The sequence below is a fragment of the Miscanthus floridulus genome, chromosome 7, assembly GCF_019320115.1.
Source record: "Miscanthus floridulus cultivar M001 chromosome 7, ASM1932011v1, whole genome shotgun sequence".
Lineage (NCBI taxonomy): Eukaryota > Viridiplantae > Streptophyta > Magnoliopsida > Poales > Poaceae > Miscanthus > Miscanthus floridulus.
Genome location: NC_089586.1, coordinates 24,025,948 through 24,035,528, shown reverse-complemented (window position 1 = coordinate 24,035,528; position 9,581 = coordinate 24,025,948).

The window sequence follows — 9,581 nt, the reverse complement described above, 5'->3', positions numbered from 1 at the left end:
ACTGCATTATTGGGCTTCTACGTGAGGTAAGCAAGCTTCGAGTACCACCCTTGCTCCCTCCCTCACTTTCAACCACCGGTGCGAGCTCGCTATTGCATCGCTAGATTCCCATGCCACCAAATCAAGCACCGTGTCGCCACCATGTTGTCGCATCTGCTCTTAACCACTCCGTCGAGTTTGGCTTGAACTCCTCTTGCTTCCCATGCCTTTCCCATGTCCAACGGTGACTGGAGTCACTGATTCAACGAACTCTAGTGAGGTCCAAGCCCCACCGACCATGGCACCATTGTAGGGAGCTTTGCTCCAGCGACCTCAAATCTCCCCTTCCATCCTTGACGTCCACGCTCAGATCTACGTCCTAGATTAGATTGGGTTAAAACTCGTACCGGTTCGATCTACGGTGGACCAGTGGACTTGGTCCACTGTCCCACGCTAGCCAGTTCAACGTGAACCTACCTATGCCGATCCACCACATGGCTCCACGCTGGTGATGACCCAGTCAACCCCGTTGGCGCCAACGGTTTTGCAAAAAGGCCCCTAATTTTCTTTGAAATCAACCCACAATCTAGCGCTAGAGAAAATATTTTGATATAGGTCCCTAGTTTTTCTATTTTAGCCCCTACCTTTTCTCAATATAGTACCCACGGTCCATGGCCAGTTTCAAAGTTTGAATTTATTTATCTAAATTCAAAAATCAAAATTTCAAGTATTTACAAAATTGCCACCAACCCTGTTTTAGCCATAAAATCTTCGTTTTAGCTCCGTTTTGACCCGTTTAAGTTGTGTTAGATTTGTAATTTAGTAATCTACATATTCATCATATAGTTAAATATATTTTCAACTTTTTAAATTCAAGGTTAGATTTAATCTATTATTTTATTAAAGGAAATCTTCTTTAATTCATAACTTTTTCTTTATAGCTCCGATTAGAGTGCTTTTTACGTCTGTGTGTTCGTAGCGAGACATAGATTCATTTTACAAACTTTTTATCTTGATTTTATGTTTGGTGTGCTATTCTAATTTAGATCTATTGTTTGCTTCATGTATGATTGCATCAATGCTTGTGTGGTGCTTTATGATCATGTCCAGTCGGTGAGCTTTGCGTTGGTGATATAAAAGAAGATAGTGATCCAAAAGAAGTCCTTTGGAGGTTACAATTCAATAGAAGAAGGATTTGAGTTTAAGGCAAGTATGGCATGGGATTATCCTTGTTACCTTTTCACCATTAATCACTTATTATACTATATGTGTCTACCTTGATTACCATTAAGGATTTCCTAGTACTTTGTTACCTCGTACCTTGTCACCTATGGGGTATTGCATTGGGTTGTATGATGCTAGTGCTCAACTAAAGCCATGATCTTGTAACTTGATTAATGGTATATGTAATAAACACTAAAAATTGCTTTTTAGCAACATGGAACAAGGGGGCTAGAGCATTGGGCTATTTTTATGGTGCTCTAGATTCCTCTCCCTAAGGACTTATCTATAAGTGATTATCCGGGACTTATAGTACAGCTATGAGGGCTACATGGCTCTGGCTTTAGCTCAGTATGAGGACCTTTTCTAGCTTGTTAGTGGTTACCTTTATAGTGCAAGAAGGGCTCCGATAGGTATGATCTTGGCCTGCTAAGAGGGTGCACTTTGGTTTCTTGGTATTTTGTTAGTCACTCCTTGGAGGGGCTTCATGCTTATTGATGGGGAAACCTTAGTGGCCATAACTTGTTAGATGAACCTTTGAAAGGTTTCATAGTGAACCCTACCAACCTTCCTTAGAAGTGGGTCAAGAGATTAGCTACCTCGGACGAAAGGGTAAATCACGACTCATAGTGAAAGTGTACAAGCTCTGCATAGTGTAAAATTGTTATAACAACCGTGCTCACGGTCACGAGTGGCCTTAGAACCCTTATGAAATAGATGATGAACTCTGATAATACTAATGATAAAGATGCTCATTAATGGTTAATTGTTTATGCTATTCATTATTCATGTTTACCTGATCATGTGTTTATATGGGCATGTGATAAACTTGTTGCTACTCCTATGCAAAATTTGTGACAATTAAAAGCTAATCGTAGTTAACTAGTATCAGCCTTTTGAGCCTCATAAAGCCCATGTTATATTTGTTGAGTACGACATGTACTTACACTTGCTTTATTTTTCAATTATTTGGATAAAAATCCTGGATGGGTACTAGATTGCTAGTCTAGAGAAGTTAGGCTTATGATCAACCAGTCAGTTGTCCCTGTGGAACTAGAGTCTTCACCTGAAGATCGAAGTTGTCTTTCTGCTATCTACTATCTAAGGTTATATCCTTTATACTAAGTATGTCATATATTGAGCATTTGTCTTTTGATATTACCCTTATTTGTAGCTATATGTGAGATTTGACTTCCTGGACTCACATATGGTGTGTATCTGGTTTTGTTCTTAAAATCAGGTGCTACAAAGTGGTATTAGAGTAATGTTGACTATATGACATAAGCCTAGTAGAAACTGGTTGTTCTAAGGATTAGAAGTTGCTACAAAAACCATTGCTCTAGGAATCTTGATATTTTCTTCTCTACTATATCTCTATCCTTGCTATTCATCTCTACCTTGGTGCTTATTTTAAAGTTTTTATTCTCATCTTCACTCCTTGATTTGATATGCTTTTAGAACTATTCCTCACCACCTTCTCGTGTAATCTAAAGATGAGTCTTAGGATTGTTACCCCTAGTACAATGAGGATGATAGTATCGCAAGTTAAGTCAATGATTAAGTTGTGCACCTTTACTGCTTTATTGAATTGTCATTATGCTTATGCTTGTTTTGAATCTTTGTAATGGGTGCAATGATCTTATAGGATTTGCCCATAATTTCATTTAGTTTATAGGCCTAAGGTATAAGGATCAGTGCAATAAATAGTTGGGTTTTGGTTTCTCCTATTTCCTCTATCCTATTTTTTAGAGCAGCCTGCACTCTTCGGCTTATATCTCTGATTTTCGACAATCAGAAATCTTAACAAAATTATGGATAATAGTATACTTCAATATGTTTCACTAACCATAAGAATCACCTTGATATCTATTTTGTTCATGGAGTTATGAAAATCACAAGATGATGCAACCGCGCTGTCTAAAAGCTGGAGCGGTTTCTATTGTGCACTATTTTTTATTACCTGAACTACAGAATTTGGAAAAGTGTTCTATAATGGAGTTGTGGAGAATTTTATAAGATTTCCAATGGTATAAGCTAAAACTTGATTGGATTAAAAGAATGAGAGTTACAGCTATTTTACTATGCTACTATTTTCCTGTCTTGCGAGGGAAATTGAGTTGTCTGTTCACACCTTTGCACATGAGTTCTCCTAGATATTAGAAGTCCTTTATGATAGCTACCTCACTTAGAATAATATGAAAGCTACCCCATTTTGTCCCCTAGTTGATCTTTTCTTAAGGGGGGTAGCCAAGTTGAAGAATTTGCAAGATGAAGTTTCATACGTTCTAGTTATTCATTTGGAAGAATCGATTAATCTGATAAGGAAGGTGGTACCCAAAGATGTGAGAGAAACTCAGAGTTTCAATGAGGTTTGGTTAGAGGTTCAAGGAAGGTTTATTCAAGATCATCAAGATTTTGGTACAGCTACTGGAGAAGCTTTTAAGTTAGTTTGGATCAAGAGACCTCAGTTAAGTGTTTGAAGGAGTCCAAGAAGAGGTTGAAGTAAAACCTATGTATTAGCTTTGTCAGATCAGGACAAGAGCTTTATATCTACAATGATGCATCTTGTCATGGTGTGGGATGTGTCCTTATACGAGAAGAAAAGTAGTGGCTTGTTCATTAAGTCAACTAAGTAAGCGTGAGTTGAACTACCTAACATGTTATCTAGAGTAATTCATTGTGGAGCATGGAGGTGCTATCTACTTGGATGTAAAAGTGACATCTAGGTGGGTCATAAGAATCTAAAGGACATCTTCACTAAGATGGCTTTGAGCTAGTGACATTATCGTTGGAATGAAATTGATTATGCCTTGTAAAAGTGCTATCACTTGGAGAAGCAAAGTCATGGTCGATGCCTTAGCAAAGGAGAGTTATGCTAAGAAAGTTTGAGTGACACCAAGAACTAAGAATTGTATTCCAAGTTTGAGCAACTTAATCTAAATCCTTAATGTTTTGAAGATTGGTAGTAGAATCTCCTTCTGACCAAGGGATTCGTCAGGCTTCGTCAGAAGGTGAACATCTAAAGAAACAGGTCTAATAAGTATGGACTAAAAAGGAAAGGTGGCCTAGTGAGTGAAGTTACCAGAGTATGGTTTGGAGTATTTGTCAAAATCTTAGAATTAGTTTGGCAAGTTACTTGGAGTAAGGTTAACAGGTTTGCAAAGTAAAGTGGGATCCTTATTGAGAAGATGGAACTACATGATGGAACTATACAAGAAAGTAAAGAAGAATCCAAAGATGGAGTATCCCTATCTCCTAGCCGACGTCTTTTGAATCTCGAGGATGAGATTCATCTTAAGGGGGGTAGAATTGTAACACCCCAAAATTTGCTCCTTTTGAAATAGGGTTAAAATGCTTTAATTATGTATTTTTGTGCTCATGAAAACATAGGGAAAAAATAATTTTCATTAAATTAAAATTTATCATAGGGTTTAGCAACATAGTTATGCATACATGCTGGTGCATATGCTTTCATTGTACTGAGTGGTTTTGATCCAAAATTCAAAATGATTTAAACTACTTTTAAAATGGCTTTGAAAGTGGCTTTGAAATAAAAGAAAAGAAACAAAAAATGGAAAACTCTACTCTCCCTCATTTTGGCCTGAAGGCCCACTCTCTTGGCCTATCTCCTCACCCACCTTCCTGTAGCCCACATCGGCCGGTGGCCTAGTCAGCTAGGCCAACCCCGCAGCCTGGTGGAGAAGCCCACACACCCCTCCTCTCTGCTATGATAGCCGATGTAGCCCTATGCCCCAGTCACTGACCAGTAGGCCTGAGCCGTCAGCCTCCTCCCTTATTCTTCCTTCCATGGCTGAGCTGGGCTCTGCTCGAAGGAAACCGCCGCCGGTGAGTCCGCGTTGTCTCCTCCTTTGCCTTGCCTTGCGCCCCGCGCCATTAACTGCCCCATGAATAGTGACCATGACCGCGCCACCTTCCTATCTTGCCCCAACGTAGCCATCGCCTCGCCTCTGAGTCACAGCGAAGCTGCCACCGCCATAGGAGATCTACCACCACCGCGTTCGCCATTCTGCCTCCACGACTGCCTTGCCGGCCTTCTATGTGAGGTAAGCAAGCTTCGAGTACCGCCCTTGCTCCCTCCCTCGCTTTCAACTGTCGGTGCGAGCTCGCCATTGCATCGCTGGATTCCCGAGCCACCAAATCGAGCACCGTGTCGCCACCGTGCCATCACAGCCACTCTTAACCCCTTCGTTGAATGCAGCTTCAACTCCTCTTGCTTCCCTAGCCTTTCTCATGTCCAATGGTGACCGAAGTCACCGATTCGATGAACTCTAGTGAGGTCCAAGCCCCACCAGCCATGGCACCGCTATAGGGAGCTCTGCTCCAGTGACCTCAAATCTCCCCTTCCCTTCCAACCGTCCACGCTCAGATCTATGTCCCAGATTAGATCGGGTTAAACTAGTACCGGTTCGACCTACGGTGGACCAGTGGACTTGGTCCATTGTCCCACGCCAGTCGGTTCACCATGAACCCACCTATGTTGATCCGCCATGTGGCTCCACGTTGGTGATGACCCAGTCAACCCCGCCGGCGCCAATGGTTTTGCAAAAAGGCCCCTAATTTTCTTTGAAATCAACCCGCGGTCTAGCGCTTGAGAAAATATTTTGATACAGGTCCCTGGTTTTTCTATTTTAGCCCCTACCTTTTCTTAATATAGTACCCATGGTCCCAGCCAGTTTCAAAGTCTGAATTCATTTATATAAATTCAAAAATCAAAATTTTGTGTATTCACAAAATTGCCACCAACCCTGTTTTAGCCATAATATCTTCGTTTTAGCTCCGTTTTGACCCATTCAAGTTGCGTTAGATTCGTAATTGAGTAATCTACATGTTCATCCTAGTGTTAAATATATTTTCAACTTTTGAAATTTGAGGTTAGATTTAATCTATTATTTTATTAAAGGAAATCTTGTTTAATTCATAACTTTTTCGTTATAGCTCCGATTAGAGTGTTTTTCGCGTCTGTGTGTTCGTAGAGGCGTAGATTCATTTTACAAACTTTTTATCTTGATTTTATATTTGGTGTACTATTCTAATTTAGACCTATTATTTGTTTCGTGTATGATTGCATGTATGCTTGTGTGGTGCTTTATGATCATGTCTAGTCGGTGAGCTTTGCGTTGGTGATATAAAAGAAGTTAGTGATCTAGAAGAAGTCCTTTGGAGGTTATAATTCAATAGAAGAAGGATCTGAGTTAAGGCAAGTATAGCATGGGATTATCCATGTTACCTATTCACCATTAATCACTTATCATATTGCATGTGTCTACCTTGATTACCACTAAGGATTTCCTAGTACTTTGTTACCTCTTACCTTGTCACCTATGGGGTTTTGCATTGGATAGTATGATGCTAGTGCTCAACAAAAGCCATGATCTTATAACTTGATTAATGGTATATGCAATAAACACTAAAAGATGCTTTTTAGCAACATGGAACAAAGGGGCTAGAGCATTGGGTTGTTTTTGTGGTGCTCTAGATTCCTCTCCCTAAGGACTTATCTATAAGTGATCATCCGGGACTTATAGTATAGCTATGAGGGCTACATGGCTCTGGCTTTAGCTCAGTATGAGGACCTTTTCTAGCTTGTTAGTGGTTACTTTTATGGCGCAAGAGGGGCTCTAACAGGTATGATCTCCGCCTACCAAGTGGGTGCATTTTGGTTTCTTGGTATTTTGTAAGTCACTCCTTGGAGGGAGGTTTAAGTTTATTGATGAGGAAACCTTAGCAGCCCAAACTTGTTAGATGAACCTTTGAAAGGCTTCATAGTGAACCCTGTCGACCTTCCTTAGAAGTGGGTCAAGAGATTAGCTACCTTGGGCGAAAGAGTAAATCATAACTCACAGTGAAAGTGTACAAGCTCTACAGAGTATAAAACTATTATAACAGCCGTGCTCATGGTCATGAGCGGCCTTAGAACCCTTATGGAATAAATGATGAACACTGATGATACTGATGATAAAGATGCTCATTAATGGTTAATTGTTTATGCTATTCATTATTCATGTTTACCTGATCATGTGTTTATATGGGCTTGTGATAAACTTGTTGCTACTCCTATGCTAAAATTGTGACAATTAAAAGCTAATCACAGTTAACCAGTGTTAGCCTTTTGAGCCTCATGAACCCCATGTTATATTTGTTGAGTATGACATGTACTTACGCTTGCTTTATTTTTGAATTGTTTGGATAAAAATCCCAGATAGGTACCAGATTGCTAGTCTAGAGAAGTTAGGCTTGTGATCAACTAGTTAGTTGTCCCTGTGGAACTAGAGTCTTCACCCAAAAATCAGAGTTGTCTTTCCGTTGTCTACTATCTAAGGTTATATCCTATATACTAAGTACATTGTATATTGAGTATTTGTCTTTTGATATTACCCTTATTTGTAGCTATATATGAGATTTAACTTTTTGGGCTCACATATGGTGTGTATCTGGTTTTGTTCTTAAAACCGGGTGCTACAGAAAATAAGTGCACTTGCAAGTTCTCTTAAACCTGATGGAAAGGTTCATTACTTTGTAGTAAATGCTTTATGCAGATTGTTATTCCATATGAAACACCCCAAGAATTCATACAATCATTTTTTCTTCTCTAAAGTTGGTGTAAGTATGATTTATTTCTTTTTCTTTCAATTATATGTAGTAACTATGGCCCCATTTGCTTGGCTGAATTTGGCTGAAAAACACTGTTTCGACTGAATTGTTGTGAGAGAAAAACACTGTTCGGCTGAAAAAAGATGCCGAACAAGCCGACTTTTAAGGTCAGCTAAACGGGGCCTATATGAAATAATATTGATCAATCTATTTGTGTAGGGCTATTTTATTGAAAATCATGGTCCTAATGATAGCAAGGAGCAGGAGCTATATTTTAATGCTTTGAAATGCTTTAGGGGTGCTGCTCGTGCAAGGCCATTAGCAAATAACCAATATGTGAGTAACCCATGTTTTTATTTTATTTTTTAAAGTTTTAGTATATATGTTGTTTGCACTGCACTTGTACTAATAATCTCCTCTTTTTCATTGTGTGTTATTTTGTCAGATTTATTTTCCAATTTTGTTCCATGACCGCTGGTATGTGGTTGTTGTGTATTTTAATCGAAGAAAGTTCTTAATCATGGATTCTTGCACACTACGTTTTGGAGCAGACTCGGATTTCCATAAAGCTTTCTGTGATGAATTTGTAAGTAGCAGCAGCACATGGACTCACATCATTTTTGTTTGAATAAGAAAATGTTTGTATTTGTATTCTAATTTATTTTCTCTACCATATTTTTGAGGTACCAAACTTTTGGACGCCGTGGGCAGAAGTTGTCCATATTAACATGGGTTTCCATAGATATGATGTTGTCTTTGCAGATGTACCTTAGCAGTCTGAGGAGTAGGTTAAATGCAGTCTTTTTTATTTTTATAGATGAAGTTGTTTTTTGTGGTCCTTATAGTATTATGTCTTGTCTTTCTCATATCTTGTTTCAACTTTAGCAATGATGTGGTATCCTCACTGTAACACCCTAGGTGTTTGGCTTCTACTAATTGCATGTCATTTCATAAACATGTGCATTATCCATGTCATCATGCCATTATCATTGAAACATACGTATGCAACATTTTAAATTGTATGTGTTTCATGCTTGATTGCTTAGAGTCATAGTAGTGCAACATGGGAATGCAACATGAAACTCTCATACCTTGAAACATGACAACATGGTAGTAATGTGGCAATTATAAAATGACAACAAGGTCTTGAAACATGTGAGACATTTCATTGCAACATATGAATGAATTGCTTGTTTTACTTTCTTTATCACATGTGATCATTAGAAGTGGTATAACAATTTTGTAAAATGGTTGATCATGGTCTATTACACCTTAACTACACTTAGGTTACTTGTTTGGACATTGTTCATGTAGATCAAAATGACCAAAATGCCCTTAATTGCATGTTTGACTAGAATTGACCCTAGGAGTCTCACTGTTTAACTGATTCAAAAGTCTAACTTAGAGACTTCGCATGGCTGTGCACTCTTTACCAAAGTTGTAGCTAATTTATCAAGGAACAAAAGTTGTTTTATGGCCAACTCATGAAAATGTGTGGAACATGCTCAAACATGGCCCACAAGTCAGTATTTCATGCTGATTCCACACTTAGAAATTTTTCTAAGTCATAGTTACGTTTTCAGTTGCATCAAGCTCACTTTGGCTTCATGTAACTTCGGATCCACGACGAATTAGGTGTTGGTCCTTGAAGCGAAAGTGTAGATGGATGATAGGCCTACATTTTTCATGTATACTGTTTTTGCAATAGATCAATGGTTTAGCCGTGTTGACACATTGAAATGTCGCTGACAGTCACTGTCATCAAGTAC